Here is a 19,780-nt window from a genome sequence, read left to right as displayed (position 1 = left end):
TAGCCACACAAAGGCCTAACAAACTGTTTTCTATTTACAACTGATATTAAATATTTGATTTTGTAAAAAGCAGGAATTAAGAAGTTAATAAATTTCCACACTTTATTTTTTAATGTAAAGGCAAGGTTAGCAAAGACAATTTGCGTTTAAGTCAACACTTAGTTGTCACATACACTTTTCCCAACTCGAATAACCTGTGACATGAGAAAGATGAAAGACATAGGATGTGTATAATCATCTTTAAAAGGTAATTGGCCGACACTTGCAATAAATATTTATTAAGGAAAGAAATGTCCTTTTCTGTTTTTCTGCCACTGTGATTCCTGCTTCATCTCTGTTGCGTTCCCACTTCCTCATTAACTATGACTTCCCCTTTTATGATAGGGTTCAGACCACATCCTGATGGCAGAGAGAGGATGAAGGAGCCTTGAAAATAAGTCTTGTTTCGTGTGTGTGTGTGTGTGTGTGCGCGTGCACGTGTGTGGGTTTTAACCCAATATGCTGCTTTTCAAAGCTGTAGAAAGAGTCTGGGACAGAGCTGGATGCCTGGTTGTTTTGAAAGGAAAAAAGAGCATCAATTAGAAGATGAGCTGACATCAGATTGGCTTTGCTGCTCCTCACTTCACACCTCTATCTATCTATCTATCTACCTACCTACCTACCTACCTACCTAACTACCTACCTATCTATCTAGAGACAGGGCCTGGCTCTGTCACCCAGGCTGGAGTAAGGTGGTGGGATCTTGGCTCACTGCAACTTCTGCTTTCCAGGTGCAAACGATTTTTGTGCCTCAGCCTCCCAAGTACCTGAGATTACAGGCAGGCACCACTATTCCTGGCTAATTTTTTTGTGTTTTTGGTAGAGATGAGGGTTTTACCGCTAGTCTGGAACTCCTGGCCTCAAGTGATCCACCGGCCTCGGCCTTCCAAAGTGCGAGGATTACAGTGTGAGCCACCGTGCCCAGCCTCCTATCACCTTTTAAATCATTCCCACGTTATATGTTTTGCTTTAGCTCCTTACACTGAAACAGTCCCTGTCTTTGAAAATTGTGAAAAATCATTACATCAAGAGGGAAATCAGGCATTTGTCCAGTGGCCTTTCAGAACATTTAATGTGAAAGAGAAAGCAAAGTTTAAGATCACCCTTTTTCTGTTTGGCTTGTTGTGTCGTCCAACCATTAGCATTTCAATGACCCACTGAAATACAAGCCCCACCCAAATCCTATGCCTTGCAAAGTTGCCTTGAAAAACATTGTTTTGTCTCCAGCCATTTATTACCTTTTCCTATCCTTTTCCTCTCCCATTTCATTAGCTGATTCTTGTCATGACATCCCTTGTCATGAGTAATCTATGACATAGTTTTTAAAAATGCTGTTATATTTAATAATTACTTTAAATAATTTAAGTAGCTTTATTCTAAAATTTCTCCTCACCTCATTCATGAAGTCTCTTTCAACCATTAAAATGGGAAAAGAAGTTTCTTCCTATAAATCAGTCCTTTGTCTTGTTGCATATAAATGCCACGTCTCTTTCTCCATTCTCAGTCCACATAAAATGGAATTTGGGTTCAATATGATTTCTAAGTGTAACTGATAACCCTGCCTTCCCCCCACCCTCAGTATCTATGCAATAAAGAGCAAAATTTTAGAACATGCGTTATTATATGATTTCATTTATTTCAAACTTCATATTATGTTTTAAAAGCCATAGGGTACATTTTAGGTGAATTGAAAAGTATTGTGAATGAGACTGTTCAGGCATCTCTGGAGATTATTGAAAATACACTGAAATATAATAGAAGCAAGACTGTAAATCTCTGGTGTACATAATGTAGATGTACAGGGTAGGCCTTCTATTTAACACCTGATATTTAAGTGCTAATTATGTAAAACATCTTGACTGTATTAATTTGATCTAATACAATGTCTGCAATGCTACAAAACAAAGACTTTCATGTTTCTTGGAACTGATCAGCTTCCATTTAAGTAATTAAATTATATTGTTCTTATCAGAGTTGCCCATATCAGGCCTATATAAGTCTCAAAGGGCCTGGGTTGATCTCCTTTGGAAAAGTGCCACCTACTGAGTCTCAGTGTGCTTTAATGAGGTATTTACAAGGAACTCTTTCCCCTCTCCCAGGCTTAAAGTACACACTTCTTACAAATAGAGTCCATTTCAATTGCTATCTGAATGTTTACCTTTAATATCTCTATAAGGATTAAAACAAACATTTCTGATTAAATGTTAACTTACTTTAGGCATTTACTGTAGGCGTATCAGACATCCCCATTATGGTTTGTATGTGAACAGTACTTAATGTGAAAATTACTTTTTAAAAAACTGACAAGGAGATGGAATAACTCATTTCAACATTTCTGCAGGTCTCACCTTTTGTAAAGCTTATTACTGAATCAGGGAATGTTAAATTATATGTTCAAAACTCTAAGCTGCCAATAATACAGTGTTACACTTTAGAATACTAAAAGATTTCACTTACTTTATAAAATATTGCATAATTTATAAAATGCAAATTAAAGTCCTATTGGAAGTGGCATTGTGAAAGGACGCTATCAAGTAATTCTTAATAGATTTTCCACCATTCCACTGTATCACTGGACACTTGAACAGTAATAAGTGTCACCAGCAGCTGAATCTTTCCATTTTCAGTTACTTTAATTTGTTTTTTGTGTCTTTTAAACCTATGGCTTGTAGTACTTTGGCTTTCTTTAGTTTGGCTATAGGTTCCTTAACTCAGGTGATGTGAAGGAGAGCAAGTTAACAAACCTTGTTATTCCCAGAGCCAGTCCTTTCAGCTGAGTCTTTTGATTTTGTCCACTTTGATTTTTCCACCTCCCTCTGTCCCACTGCCACTACCTGTTTCAGGCCACCATCATCTATCACCTGGGTTACTGTAATTGTATCCCATCGGGATTCTCTATACCTAGTCTTTTCTTTCTCCATCTATTCTCCACACTTAAAGAAATCTAAAAGCAAATTTAATTGTCTTGTTATTTATCTCTCAAAGCCCTCAAAGTAGCTCCTCTATAAGGTCCCAACTCCCCAATATTACTGTAGTAGATTGCTAAAATAATATAATAAAGAAAAAGAAAATGACCATTTCTTTGATCTTGTATGCATGCCTCTGAGCCATGTGGCTGCTACTCCACCCATCAAAAGGTAGATTCTATTATTTCTCTACCTCTTGAATCTTAGCAGAACGTGTGAGAAGCTTTGACCGAGAGATTGTAGTGAAATAATTATTAAAAGTTCTGAACTTAGGCATCAGGAAGGCTTCCACTTTTGTTTTGGTTGTCTTGGAATGCTGCCCTGTGACTGCCATAGGAAGAAGCCTAGTTTGGCAAGCTGAAGGATGGGAGGCCTTGTTGGACAGAGACAGGCTTTCTCAGCTGAAGCTCCATAGACTCAACAGCCAGCATCAATGACTGTGCTAAGCACAGTGTGCATAGTGTGCATCTTACCATAGTTTTAAAGGCAAGGAAACCAAGGGAAGTTGCAAACAGCCACTCTAAGATTAGGCATGAAATGTTGGAGCGAGATTCTAAATCCAGACACTTACACTCACATCACCAACTCTTAACCACCATACTACATAAATATTAGCTTTAAATACATCCTATGTTGCAGACGGTTTGCCCCCACTTAATTATGTCTAACTGTGTGACCTTTTTATTGAACCTTAACCCAACTATATCAAAGTTTCCTCATGACTTAAGACACATAATAGATCATACACCTATAGTGCTTACCGCAGTTCCCAGAATATGTTAAGTGCTGAGTAATGATGGCTGCTGTTTTTAGGCAGGTAGCAAATCTCTACACTTTGGGTATGAATTTTATTTTTCCAAACAGTCAAAAGCAATTTTGGTACTAAGAAAAGTGAGTAGAATGGGTAATTCCAACTTTAATCTCATTTTGCTTCAATAACAAAATATACTGGTAAATGAGAAAACAACGTACCTTATCTATGTTAGAACCTGGGTTTGAGAGCCATTCCCTGAAGGTTTTGACGATAGATAGTATCACCAGTGAACTGCAAGATAATACCCACGAAGTGACACACTCACATGGAGGTATAAGTTCTGGAATGCTTATGAAAATAGGAATCTTTCTTATGGCCAAACCTTACATACATAAGTTTATATGAACTTTTATTTATAATAAACTAACAAAAATATGGATAATAAGTGGTTTTGAATATCCAGTATATTTATAAGTGCATAAGATGTGCTTGAGTTGGCTGAGTTCAGCTGTGGTACTGACAGTGGCCACGGAGTCGTTTGAAGATGAACCAACTTGAAGGTCAAAAGAGTTTCACATCTTCAACCCCTAGCGTTTATTCGAGAACTTTTTTTTATTATTATTTTAGTTTTCCATAGGTTATTTGGGTACGGGTGGTGTTTGGTTACATGAGTAAGTTCAGTGGTGATTTGTGAGATAGCGTTGTGCCCATCACCCAAGTAGTATACACTGCACGCTATTTGTAGTCTTTTATCCCTTGCTCCCTTCCCATCCTTCCCCCCCAAGTCCCCAAAGTCCGTTGTATCACTCTTATGCCTTTTTCATCCTCATAGCTTAACTCCCACATATCAGTAAGAATTTCCAAGAAGGATGGATCTAACCTAGGTGTGATGTGGTAGCCAGCTAAGTGCTTTTTCTCTTCTTTGTTTTACGTATTAAGGAAGAAATTATTCTATCCCTAAGAGACCTTTTGTTTCCCAAAAGTCCTCAACATGGCATCCCAGCCCTTTGTGATTGATTTTCTTTCTGCTTTATGGATGCCTTCTTAACGCTTTCCTCACTTCTGTGCTTTATTCATGTTTATCCGTAGTGTGATAGGCATTTCACTTTCCCATTCTTCCCCACTGTATTTAATCTTTCCTTATTTAAAAATTTCAACATCTGTCAAATTATATGACATTTTCCCCAGGAAGTCTTCTCTAAGCCCTTAGTAAAAACAATCTTTTCTCTTAAATTTTTCAATAAAATTCTGTTGTGAGAGAATCTCTGCTCAAAATATAACAGAGATTATTTTCATAGCATTTGGAATTAATAATAGTAACTACATGATAAGCTTGTTAGGGAATGCTGTGGTTCAGTGTATGTGTCTTTGCAAATTCATATGTTAAACTTATTTTTCAAAAGTTTAGTTTGCATACGTTGAAATGTATTATTCATAAGTTTACCGCATGAGTTTACTTATGATAATAAGTATATCTATAAACTTATTATTTATAAGTTTATGAGTAATACGTTTCAACACCGCATTATTATTCATAAGTTTCAACATATGAATTTGCAGGGGGCAGAAAACTTTCTTTTTTCTTTTTCTTTTTTATTAGACAGGGTCTCACTTTGTTACCCAGGCTGGTGTTCAGTAGTACAATCTCAGCTCACTGCAGCCTCCATTTCCCAGGCTCAAGCAATCCTCCCACCTCAACCCCCCAAATAGCTAGGAACACAGGCATGTGCCACCACGCAAAGCTAATTTCTTTTATTTTTTGTAGAGATGGGGTTTCGCCATATTTCCCAGGCTAATCTCAAACTTCTGGGCTTAAGTGATCTGCCCATCTCAGCCTCCAAAAATGCTAGGATTACAGGCATGAGCCACTGCACTCTGCCTAGATATATAAGTTTCAAGCAAGTTAAAACTTATGAATAATTATGCAATAATATTAAGAAGCAGGGCCTACGGGAGCTGATTAGAACATGAGAGTGGAGCCCTGATGAATGGAATTAATCACCTAATAAAAAAAGCCTGAGGGAGCTTGTTCCTCACTTCCACCATATGAGGACACATAGAAGGCACCATCTCTGAAGCAGAGAGCAAAACCTCATCAGACGCTGAATCTGCCGGCAACTTGACCTTGTTCTTTCCTGCTTCTAGAACTATGACTAATATATTTCAGTCCTTTATAAATTACTCAGTGTAAGGTATTTTGCTGTAATAGCCTAAACAGACTAAGACGGGGATTACATGAGTTATTCCATGTTAAGGATTTAGAATAGTGCCAGGTATATAATAAACACTATATACCTGTTGGCTATTATTATTTTCAAGTGTTAAAAAAATAATGTATAATTTAATCATAGGGATAGTTGCACAATTTTGTAAGTAAAGCATGACAATGATATTGGACTGTCAGTAAATCTACATTGGTAAGTAGTGAAAGTGAAAAGATAATGGATACAGAGTAGTCACACACTGGATTTGCATATGTATTGAGTGGTCTGAAAAAGCAAGATCTAAAAAGACTGCAAAATCATGAAGTGTATATAACCAAGATTAAAATGGAGCTGCCAGAACTCAGTTGATCTTATAGGGTTGTCACTCAGGAATTAAAAAATATATATATTACATTGCAGGATGGGGAAAATGATCTCACTTCCTAGGACTTTGTCTTGTCAATTAATTGGATCAATTACCTAATTAATTAAGTAAAGTCCCTCTTCTCAAAATCAAACTCAATGCCAAAGCTAAGGTTGTTAAAACAAAAACTGATGACCAAAAACAAAGGAGAAAAGATATGGGGCAATAAAGGAGGCTAGAATTGCTGAGAAACTGAGACCTACTGTGATATGAAATTCTTTGGGGATTTTTATCCATGCCAGTACTAAGATGAAGCAGCAGTCCCCTTCATAGCCACCACAGGTAAACCCTCTGAATATTTAACTATGAATTCTCTGCAGGCATATATGTATTATGTGTGTATGGGTATGTAAATATATGACTAATTCATCTACCAAATATTGGATTTTCCTGAGCAATAGTACTTTGTAATAAGCCTAAAATCTCAAAATTTAAGAATGAAATTTCCCTGTCCTGTGATCTGTAATGAATTACATACTCTATAGGTAGGAGCTATGTTTTGTTAGCAGTTGCAATCCCACAAGCATCAGCATACCTTATCCATAGTAGGCTTTCCATAATTCTATGACAGGCACAATGGGACCATTTTATTTCTTGATCTAGTAAACTTTATGCTCTCCTACACAGTCTTTGAATTTCTCACAGAGATTGTCACAATGCCAAGCATATAATAGACAATGCATTGGTAGACTTAGTGAATTCTTATATCAGTATATTCCAAGAAGATAATAGTGATTTTTGTTTTTTGTTGTTGTTTTTTTAACGGTAATACAGCACTATCATTTCCTTTTGTCATGTAGTCAACAAAATCAGCCATTTTTTTCAAAGAAATATATTAAATCAAGTTTTCCCCATTCTATACGTTAAATCTTAAAACTTAATGCAAGATTTTACATTAATTCATACTTAATCACATCATACTAATTTGAACCCATTTGCCAGGCTGTCAAAAATTTTTTGAATCCTCTCTGATGGTTTTTGCCTCCTACTTTGTCATCTATAAATGTCATCTGTCCTTTTTCTGTAGACTGGCCTAAAATATTACTCAAACATACAATAGTATAAACAATATATGAATCCAGGGTGCACATTTCCACAGCCGTTGCTCCAGGATGACACAAGGAAGGCAGTAAAAAGAATGTATGGTTTACTCTCTTTGGAAAATAGTGCCAAGACATGCTCTGCTAATTGTTTCAGAAACTTGTTTTTCCTGTTCAAAGCCCAGTACATCACTTTCCTATCTTATCAATTTTGTGCACAGCCTGAAGTTTGCAAATAAATAGCTTTACTTTAAATTTAAATTGTCCTTAGCAAACAAGTTTTCTATAATATACATTTTTCATAAAAAACAAAAATGGGGGATCTGGTGTGAAAATAAAGAGATAATATAATTTAATTGAACATGATTGAATGATACTAGTATATTTGTATGGCACTTGTAAATACAAATCATTTCTTAGAACATATCTGGAAGGTTAATGGGTACTTTATTCAGATTTATGAAATCTAGAGTCACCTTTTCTTTATAAGTAGTGGGACATTTGTGTATTCATTGCTAGCTCTAAATCTTTCTTTGTTTTGCTATGCTTTTAAATGTTGATAAGTCTCTCTCACGTAGAGCCAATTTGTTGATCTTTTCAAGTTTTACTTTCATCTGTTCAGGATGACGAAAGTAATAAGAACAGCTTCCATTTGTTTTGGATTTATTACATATCACGTACTTTACAGGACTTTTTTTCATTTTATTTTCCAACAAGCCTATGATGTAGGTATTAAGAATAAGAGAAGGAAGCAACTTTTCCCAGAGTAAGCACCTTGCAAATGACAAAGTTTGTCTTAAACTCAGGCTTAGCTCAACCCAGACTGCTTAGCAGGTTCTTACTAGAAATTTCCAATATGCATGCATTTATTTCCACATACGATTTTTCCAGAGTTTTGGAAAATAATATTCAATAAAGAAAGAAGACACCCTGATTATCACTTGACCCATAACTTGCTGAACCATGTTTTCTTTTTTCAAGTATTACTATTCCGGACTCACTAGTAACTCACAGTGTTTTTCTTCTAACAAGGGTTACTCCAATTATATCTGCACCCTTGCTCAGCTGCTGGGTAAAATAAACATTCTGTAGAAGCTACATTTACTAATTTGTATTCTTAGTGCCACTACCCTTACCTTATCTCTTTCATGCTCTACCTGCCCCAGGCCTTAGATCATTCAAATTCATAGCAGGCCAAGCTATTATCGAAACTGAAAATCTGACCTGACTCTCCTCCTTAAAACCCCTCCATGTAGGTCCTCATTGACCTTAACATTTTAGGCTATGATTTTAACTACTTAGTAAATAATACAGAGAGGGCTCTTTGGGATTTGAGCCCTGTTTACCTTTTACTAGGACACCCATCCTGCATGGCAAGCTGCAGTCAGGGTTTGTCTGCCACCCTCCACCTCATGCCACTCCTACCCTCAACCCACCTTTCCTGCCTAACATCAGAAAGAGGTGTCCTGGAATTTGTTCAGAGACTCAACAATGCTACAAGAACGCAGGTTGTACTGTGGTGCTACTGAGATCCCTCCCTTCAAGGAAGTACTTACAAACCAACTGTGAGGCATGCATTCAGTAGACAGCCCTTAGCTGTGAGCTCCTGCAGTGTCAGCCTTGGCTGCAGGGAACCACCCTGCCCCCAGGCATATTCTTAGGGAAGCTGGCTTCTGGTGACTGAGCAAGTCTGACCCTAGTGTTTAAAGGTGTGGCCCACAATAGGACACTGTGATTGGAAATTCTTTGCTCAAGACCCCACTGTATTTTAGTTGAGAATTTATTGGGTCTGAATTAGTTTGTCTTCTTCCTCTGCCCAATCCTGCTCCCTCCATTTGTCTTTCACATATGTTCATTCCCAAACTCTGTCTTAGTTCTGCTTCTACAGAGCATAATCTCAAACTTTTTCTGGCATCCTTAGATAATGGTTCTCTCCTTTTCACTGGATGGGTGCAGCAGTTTCTAGCATCGTGTCCTCATATGATGTTACACAAAAGCCACGAAGGAGACAGGGGTATAGGAGTCAGTGAGGGCATCAAGACAGCACATTATTATCATTTTTATTACTTTTTATTATTTTATTTGGGGGACGGAGTCTTGTTCTGTTGCCCAGGCTGCAGTGCCGTGGCATGATTTTGGCTCACTGCAACCTCTGCTTCACAGGTTCCAGCAGTTCTCTGCCTCTGCCTCCCGAGTAGCTGGGATTACAGGCACATACCACCACGCCCAGCTAATTTTTGTATTTTTAGTAGAGATGTGGTTTTACCATCTTGGCCAGGCTGGTCTCGAACTCCTGACCTTATGATCTACCCGCCTCAGCCTCCCAAAATGTATTTTGTTTTATTATAGAATAAAATATTTCCCAGAATGCCCCAGCAAAATTAGTTCTTCATTTCTCAGATAAAAGCTGAGTGGATTTTTGTTGTTGTTTTTTAAATCTCTATCTTGAGATGTTGACTCGGTTGGCAAGAAGGGTCATGTATCTAGAAAGAAGTTATCTAGGACAAGTCTTCAAAGTTTTATACTCATGAATCCCTAAAATGAATTTTTAAAATTATATAGTTCCTTGCACATTAATTTTACAGCAAAACCTGTTTTGTTATAAATTTAAATAGTTGTTGAAGTGTGATTTCCAACATTTGTAAATATTTTAAAATAAAAATGTATTATTCTTTAAGTGTATCCCGTGGAATCTGATTACAAGAGAAGTGTTTTTTGTTTGTTTGTTTGTTTGTTTGTTTTCTTTTTGTTTTTGTGAGATTGAGTCTCACCCTGTGGCCCAGGCTGGAGTGCAATGGTGCAATCTTAGCTCACCGCAACCTCCACCTCCTGGGTTCAAACAATTCTCCTGCCTCAGCCTCCCAAGTAGCTGGGATTACAGGCACCCGCCACCACACTTGGCTAATTTTTGTATTTTTAGTAGAGATAAGGTTTCACCATGTTGGCCAGGCTGGTCTCGAACTGCTGACCTTGTGATCCACCTGTCTTGGCCTGCCAAAGTGCTGGGATTACAGGTGTGAGCCACCATATCTGGCTGAGAAGATTTTATTTTATTTTATTTTGTTTAGTTTAGTTTAGTTTAGTTTAGTTTAGTTTAGTTTTAGGACTGGGTATAACTTTGTAGCCCAGGTCGGAGTACAGTGACATGATCATGATCACAGCTCACTGCAGCCTCGATATCCTGGGCTCAAGCCATCCTCTCACTTCAGTTTCCAAAGTATCTGGGACTACAGGTACACCATCAGGACTAGTTAATTTTTTTTTTTTTTTTTTTTTTTTTTTTTTTTTTTAGTTTTTAGGAGATGAGGATCTCACTATGTTCCCAGGCTGGTCTTGAACTCCTGAGCTCAAGCAATCCTCCCACCGTGGCCTCTCAAAGTTCTGGAATTAGAGGTGTGAGGCACTGCGCCCAGCCAAGAGATTTTTTTTTAAACATGTTTTTAAAAACCCTGTTTATTATGGGAATTTTTTAGTGTGCACAAAAGTAGACTAATACAGCAAACCTCCATTTACCAATTAGCTAACTTAAACAAAGTCAAAATTCTGCCATTCTTAGGTATTTTCCCCCTATTTGTTACAGTATTTCAAAGTAAATTGCAGACATCATATTACTTCATTCACAAATATTTTTAAATGTGTATCTGACTGCAAAAAACACAAAACCGTTATGTCACAATCAGCACAATTTATAGTATTCCCTTAATAGTGTCTAATATTCAATATATGCTCAATTTTTTCCACTTTTTTTTTTTCTGCTGGCTTATCTGAATTAGGATCCAAAAAAGGTCCACATGTTCCATTTGATTGATTCCTTTTGAGTCTCTTTTACTCTATAACGTTTCTTTTTTTAAATTTTCCACGGCACTTATTTTTTAAAGAAGTGACATCTTTTGTCTTAGATATGATTGTATTGTCACAACTGTGTCTTCGTGGTGTTGTTTAACATGTTTTTCTTTCCCCTACATATCCCATAAACTGAAAGTTAGATCTAGTGAATTGGTAGAATTAAGGATTATTTTGTATTGTTTTCAAGAATACTTCATGGGTGATGCTTAGTATTTTCTATCACATCATATCATGAGGCACATAATGGCAGGTTGCCGTGTTATTAGTGATGTTAAGACTGATCAGTGGTTCAGGTGCTGTCAGCCTGATCCATCCATTTAAAATTCATCATCAGTCAGTTAAATAGTTTTAGCAGCTGCCTGTGATCAGATCCAATATCCCATTAAGGCTACAAAATAGTGACTTTCTATCATTCTGCATTTATTATTCCTGGTTTCCTATAAAAAAAATTTGTCCTTATCAACTATTTTGTTACTTTGAAAAACAGCTCAGTAAAAAAGACAAGACAAGTACTTCATGTGTTCCCTTCATCAGTTTTCAGAATAATGAGTTGTTGCCCTGGCAACCTTCCATGGTTATAAATGATTTTATTTATTTATTTGTTTTGTCATTGTGAACTTCTAGACTTTATATGTGTTTCAGTCAATTGTAGTCATTATTCTTTTTGGTGCTCAGATTTTTCTATTTTTGACCATAGAAATTTCTTTATGTTAGCTTTTGTCTTCTTTCGATGTGATCCTTGAAATCTTGAATATCATCTTCTTTCAGGCATGGCAAGCCTCACCTTACAAATGCCCTGCTGCAGACCCAGAATCAGCCATTTGTCCAAGAGACCAGTTTTTTGTTTTGTTTTGTTCTATTAGTCAAAACATAACACCATAGGATTTGGATCTTCACTGAACAAAAGCTTTTTAAACTGTCAACAATCTTACATTGTTCTTCTTTCTCTTGCACTTTTGTTCCCATTTCATTTTCCTCATGATTTTTATTCTAATGAAATATGTTTGAAAGTATGTTATTGATCATCTTTTCATAACTCACTGTGACAACATTTATACATTTAACTTTTTCGTTATTTCATGTAATCATATCTCCAAGTCTTAAATGCATTTGTAGCCTATATAAACTTCATAAAAGTTAATGAACTTCATAAAAGTTAACCTCACAGAAATGACTTCATGAAAGTTATTTTTCTCCTAAGGACGTAAATAAATGTTCAAAAAAAAAAAAAAAAACACTTATCAAAAAAGTTGTGTTTTGTTTTACTTAACGATGTAGTGTTCATCTGTGAGAAGTAAAGATGGAACTTTTTTCCTTCTCTTTTCTTGAAATCATGAAAAATATGCAACTGGAGGTAGAGAAGGATGATTGAAAGTACAGATATTCCCCTAGACCTTTCTCACAATGGAATGGTGACAAGGGAGCCTTTCATAACAGATTAAGATTATCCTGCGTGCTTCTTACAAGTCTCAAACAATATAATTCTAAAACAGGTAGAAAAGGCACAGAAGTCTTTCTTTTTGAGTCCTGTATTTACCTTGAAATAATGTACCCTCATCTTAGCAATGTGCTTTACTAGTTTTGCTTCCTCAAAACCAGTGCGTTCTTTGTCAGTAGTCAAGGGTGGAAGAAATGAAGACATAGAAAGAGCTATAACTTCACTCCTTTCGCCACACTGTTTGATACATACTATTTGAATTCAGAATGCTCTGACATTGACCAAACTTTCCTGCTTCTGATGTCACATATCACCCTGCAGACTTCATATTGTCTCTTTGTTTGAGTCAGGCATTCAGGTGTTTGAATCCTGGAACAATGTAAGATTTGGACAGGTAAGTGGTAGGCCTTTATTCTTAAAGTGAAAGAGAAAGAATGAAAGAGTGGGAAAGAAGAAAGCCAACCAATTAATTTTAGAATACAAGAAATCTGATGATTGGAAAATTGATTCAGTTGAAACAATTTGCGCTTGCATACCTCCTTGGATAGATTTTGTGTACAAGTACTTCATTTAGAAGACTGCTGTGCTAACATATATATCCAATAGTGGCATTGAAATTTCCTAGATTAGACACATGAATAATTGTACTAAGTCCTGATAGATTGTCCTTTAGTTTTGTAGATCTATATTACACATTTCTACCAGTAAACATCCCATTTTCTTAGACTCTTATCAATACTTATTATTCAACTTTATTTTTTGCCAGTCAAATAGGTACAAATTGCTATCTCGAGGTAGTATTAATTTGTATTTTCCTGATTAATTGTATTCCTGTTATACTTCAAATTTTCTCATTCTGTGAACCTTATTTGTGAATTATATGTCCATTTTTTATTTTCTTTCCTTTGGGTAGTTGATTTTCTGGAATTTCTTGAATGTTCTTTATATTAATCTTTTCACAATTTTAAATATCAGAACTATCTTCTCAAAGCGTATCATCTTTCAATTTTACAAATAATAACATATGGTGAACATAAATACTTAATTTACAGTATTATCGAAGCCAACAATTATTTTATGATTTGCTTTATAGTCTGTGCTTTCGGAGTCTTGTTTAACCAATACGTACTCACTCCAAGGTAACCAATGTATTTCCTTAGTTTATTGTATTAGCATTACTCTTTTGGTTTGAGCATGTCTGAAATTCACCTTTGTGTATAGTATATGCTAGGGAGTTCAACCTTGCTGTTCTCCATAAATGAATCTATCTCTCCCAAATATCTTTTACATAATTATTCCTTTATAGATTTTTATTACAGTTTTATTATGTCTATAGTTTCTCTTTGGATTATAGAACTCTTTATAAATACTTTATTCTATCTCATTTGGTCTATTTGTTTATTTCTGTGGCAGTTTCATGTTGTTTTTATTATTATGGTTTTATAATGTGTCTTAATACAGTCAGGTTTTCTTTGGTCTACTTTTTGAAAATGAAGTTAGTAATCTATGATTTTAATTTTTGTATACATTCTTAAATAAATTTGTTGAATTTCTTTAAAATACTTCTGTTGATCCCCCCGATATTTTTATTGAGAATTATGTTTAAGTTTGAAATTAGTTTATTGATAGTACACACATTTACAATATTGAGGTAGCTAATTCATGAACAAGGTATCAACTGGTATTTAAGTTTATGCTTATGAGATATAACAGAGTTTAAAATTTCTCTTTGTGAATACTTTGTGCACTTTTGGTCAAGATAATTTTTAGATATTTTCTTTTATAGTTCTGAGTGGTTCTTAATTTCTATTATATTTCTAAATTTGCTATTACTAGTTTAGATGAACACAATTAGTGTGAGCAAGTTGATCTGGCTTATCCGTGTTTCTGAAGTTTGAGTTCTACTGGTTTATGTAAAAAATCTGTTGATTGTCCTATGTAAATGATTGTACATTTGCAAATAGTTATAGGTTTGTGCTAATTTTTTTCAATCCTTGTCTCACTTTTTTTTTTTTTTTTTTTCATGTGCTTTGGTGTTTGCTAGTAGTTCCAGTACTATATCCAACACGGACAGGATTAATGGGCATATTTATCTTTTTTTCCAGATCTCTAAGAAAATGCATACAATGAATTTTCTTTTAGCAGAATATTTACTATAGATTTGGCATATACTCTTTATAAAGTTCTAGAACTGCCTTAGTAGTCTAAATATTTGAGAGATTTTTGGTTTGCTTTGTTGTGCTTTTAAGTATGTATTAAACTAAATCAAAAGTCATTTTTCTACATTTATTTAAAAAAAAACCAACTCTTTTTTTCTCCTTTAGGCCACTAATAGGATGCCTCATATTGATAGACGTTCTGATGTTAAGCAACCATTTTTCTCTCAGGATAAATATTGGTTGATGAATTTATTTTCTTACTAGTCACTCCAATTTTGTCAGATAATTATTATTTAGGATTTGATCATCTATGCTTTTAAGTGAAATTATTAATATTTTGTACTGCCCTTACTTTTTTTTTTTTTTTTTCCTGAGATAGAGTCTTGCTTTGATTCCCAGGCTGGAGTGCAGTGGCACAGAGGTATGACCTTGGCTCACTGCAACCTCTGCCTCCCAGGTTCCAGTGATTCTCCTGCCTCAGCCTCCTGAGTAGCTGGGATTACAGGCATGCGCCACTATGCCCAGCTAATTTTTGTATTTTTAATAGAGACAGGTTTGTTGCCATGTTGGCCAGGCAGGTCTCGAACTCCTGACCTCTCGTGATCTGCCCACCTCTGCCTCCCAAGTGCTGGGATTAGGTGTGAGCAACCACACCTTGCCTTAGTTTTAGAATCTTTAGAGCCAGAGTTTTGTTGTGTTTTCTATTTCTTTGGACAATTGTGTAGGACAAGAATAAGGTTTTGTTCCAAATTTTTGTTTTCTTGTAAAATTCTCTGGCTCTAGGATTTGCTTGGAGGTAGCAGATGCTTTCAATTATCACTTAAAGTTTTTGAATGGTTATTGATCAACTCAATTTTATAGTTTTGTGCCAGGTTTGGCAATTGTTTCAATTACTATAGCCATGTAACCAATTATCTCAAAACAGGGGTGAAAAATAATTATTTTTTCCCTCACAGATTCCGTGGGTTAAGAATTCAGACAGGATTATGGTGGGATGGCTTGTCCCTGAATGATGATGCTCCTTAGCTGAAAGAACTGAAGAATAGGGGCTGAAATTAGCCAAAGGCTCATTTATTCACATATCTGACTGTAGATGCCAGCTTTCAGCTAAGGCCTCTGTTCTTTTCCCTGTGGGCCTCTCCATCTGGTATTTCCATGTATTCTTCCTAAATCAGCTAGTTTGACTTTCAACATGATGGTGGCTTTCTCAGTGCAAGGGAAAGACCCAGCATGGGAATTCCCATAGCTATCTATAGCCACATTGTACTCTTCAGAGCAGGCACATACCTGCCCAGGTTCAAAGGAGTGGAAACATACTTCGTTTCCATGGAGGAGTGGCAAGATTCTGGAACCGCTTGTGAATGTTTATAGAAGCGATATTCAGCCACAGTAACTTATATATTTTTTCAGATAGATAGCTCATCTGTGTTTTCACACGTTAGTGAAGAGTTGATTGTAATATTTTTTTTTCTTAATTGCTGTGTTATTTCTGACTGTGTCTAAATTTTCATTTTGTATTTTGTATAACTGAAAATATTATTGGGGCCAGGCACAGTGGCTCAGGCCTGTTATCCCAGGACTTTGGGAGGCTAAAGTGGGGGGATCACTTGAGGTCAGGAGTTCAAGACCAGCCTGGTCAACATGGTGAAGCCCCCTGTCTCTGCCAAAAAATACAAAAATTAACCAGACGTTGTGGTGTGCACCTGTAATCCCAGCTACTCAGGAAGCAGAAACACAAGAATTGCTCCAACTCAGGAGATAGAGGTTGCGGTGAGCTAAGATCATGCCATTGCACTTCAGCCTGGGTAACAAAGTGAGACCTTGTCTCAAAAAAAAAAAAAAAAAAAAAAAAAGAAAAGAAAAAGAAAAAGGAAAAAAAATATTGTCTTTTTTCTTTCCTCACTCTTACTGGATATTCGTTTAGTCGTAAACAAAGTAGCTTTAGCTTTTAGTCATACTCATTACTGTTTTTGTGTTCAATGTTTCTTGAGTTCTGCCTACTTTATAAATGAGTATCTCTTTATTTCAGATTGGTCTGTTCTTCTTTTTCAATGAATCAAGTAGAATTTGTGGCTCATTTTATTTCAATGTCTTTATACTTTCTGATCAATGTATTTAAAGTTACACATTTTCCTCTGATTTCTGCTTCAACTGTGCCCTGCACGATTTTATATGCAGAGATATTGTTGTCATTCAATTCTAAGTATCTTATAATTTATCTTATGATTTCTGCTTAAGCCCAAGTGTAATTTAATAGCTGCCTTTTTAGTTTCAGGACTAGGTAATTTTTTTGGGTGTTTTTAAAATTATTGCTTTTCTAACATTATTTCAGTAGAGCTTAGGGAACATATTCTGATGTTGATTCATTGGAATTGTTTGAGCCTTTATCTATAATTGTTACAAATTTAATTTTTGTGAGTATTCCATGTGAGCTGTTTTTGTTCTCTGCTCTCCACCCTAATGAGACTTTAGAAACTCTCAGCTGTAAGCCATGATCCTTGACCCAATAAAGAGAAGGGTGTAAACATGGACCTGACCTTCATATGGGGAGGGGGAGGCCAAAGAACACAACTGAAAATGCTCCCCCAGCTAAATTGAGAAGGGGTAAAGTATAGGAGTGAGCTAGGGAGAGAACATTTAAAGGGTGTTGACAGAGTTTAAATAGGTGGTGATAGGGACTTGAAGTGATAGCAAAAAAAAAAAAAAAAAAAACCTCACAAAAGAAAAATCAAGACTTGGAGACTAACTGGGTCAGGAGGGCAAGAAAGAGACGTTAGAGGAGTCAAGGATGATTATAATATTTACTTAAGTGTGTAGGGCAAGGATTAGGGTTAAGAAAGTTAGGAAGCCATGTTCAGGTATAAGTCTGAGATGTGATTTAAAAGCACCGGCAAATGTTCTGAAAGAGCTCAGAAAAGCAGAAGTAGAAATTCCCAGCGTCCTCTCAACTGGGAAAGTTGCAGGCTGCCTTCTGCTACTCTGCTAGAGCATCACAAGTTTCCCTGAAGATCCCTTTCCTCTAACCCTCATTTCCAAATCTAATGGTCTTCTCAGACAAGTATTTTTATGAAAATAAAGCCAAATAACATTGCGCTAACTTTGTCAGTCTGCTTTTTTATTCCACACTGGATTTCTGGGGAGGGGATTGCCCTCTTCATGTTTCAAGGGCCAGTGCAATCTAGTTTTCTTTATATTCCCACTACTACACCATCAAGTTGCAATCTAATCAGTTGGAGATAGTGGCTGATTAATTCTCTGTAGACTGAAATTTAATTCTTTCATCCTGAGTACTGGTAGATGGCTAAATCAAGGTTCTACCAGGTTTCCTCCTGCATTTTATAACCTTCTTCGGGTCTCCTGAATGGTAAATCTAATCTCCCCTCTCCTGAATTTTCAAAAAATTGTTTTAGGTCTTTCCATGTAGAAAGTATAAACATTAAAACAGATGTGCTGTGTTGTGTATTCTCTGCTTGGCGTGTGGGGATCCTAAACTATTTCAGCCACTGGATCCTTATGCTTTTACAATCCTGGGGAGTGGAATAGAGGGCGGAGTCCCTCTCCCACTCTGCCTCTCTGCTCCTCCCCTGGGCTTGTCCCTCTGCTCTCCCTAGAGCCTGTCTCCAGCAGGCCACTTCCTCTATGACAGCTTCAGGCATCCCAGCTGCATCTGTCCTTGGCTGTCATCTGCCTGCAGCCTGCAAGATGCTTCAGTAACTCCAGTGAAAGGGCTTACATTCCTGTTCTGGCAGTGGGTGGGGAGGTCTTTTTTTTCTTCCTCTCTTTCTTATTTTGTTTTGTTGTGTTTTTGTGTTGTTCAATTTACACATTCTGGAGCTGTCATCCTGGACCTCCCCTCCCTCCAACAACTGTCAGACTCCCCTCTACAAGGAGACAGAGTAAACTAGAAACAAACAATGTATGAAGAGAAATTTCAAAGACATTCAGAGTAACGTGTTACTTCAAAGGCAGTAGCGAGGTCCCCCTGGAGCTCATTACTATAGTTGGTGAGATAAGGCAGGGAGGGAGCTGCTCAGTGGGCTCCCAGGGGATGGGGAAAATGGAAAAAAAAGCTCACCAGAAGTGCAGTTTAGGCATTTTTAAAAACTATCAAACCTATATATCCGTCATAACTAAAGAAATAAACTTTGCCCCTTTTGTGGTCTCCAAAAGCTGTTCACTTCACTTGATATCCTGCTGACACACCCCCAAACCATGAGTTCTTGAGAGGAGAATGTCTTATCCACTGTGGAATCAGTACAGCTGTAGGGAAGAGAGACAGAATGGCAGGGGTAGAGGCCACATCTTGCTGAATAACAGCGGTTCAGATAATGAAGTGGAAGAGGAGAGGGGCTACGGCATGCCAGCCTCACTCTGTACGTTAGGATGGAGAGCCACTGAGGCAGCCATGGGAACCCCAGCTGCTTGTACTTTTGGGGAGCTGGTTTTGTTTTAGCAGCAAAAGTTAACCACTATAAGAATGTATGTTAGGTAAAATTGACCTGGAAGGGAACACGTATTTCAGTAATAATTGATCTTTCATGTACTTTAGATTGTGTATACCTTTATGCTGAGATTGTGCATACCTCTACTAGAGGATATGCACAATATAGGGAAACTAGAGGTATGCACAATCTCAACATAAAGCTTTTTATATTTTTCCTTACAAGTTTGTTATGTTCATTAGATTGTGAAATTTAAGGTCCCGGAAAAAGATTTTTGTATTTTACTTTTGTTTTGTTTGCTTTTTCATCTCCAAACTTCTCAAGGAGTCCAAGAAATACAAAATAACAACCAAAATTGTTTTCGAACTCAGAATATTTTATTGCCACCTTCTTCAAATTTATTTTTTAATATGGACGCAATAAAATGGGTGTTTTTGGTATAGAGTTCCATGTGTTTTGATAAATGCA

The sequence above is a fragment of the Rhinopithecus roxellana genome, chromosome 1 (assembly GCF_007565055.1).
Source record: "Rhinopithecus roxellana isolate Shanxi Qingling chromosome 1, ASM756505v1, whole genome shotgun sequence".
In the NCBI taxonomy this organism is placed as follows: Eukaryota; Metazoa; Chordata; class Mammalia; order Primates; family Cercopithecidae; genus Rhinopithecus; species Rhinopithecus roxellana.
Note: the sequence above shows the minus strand (reverse complement) of the source record.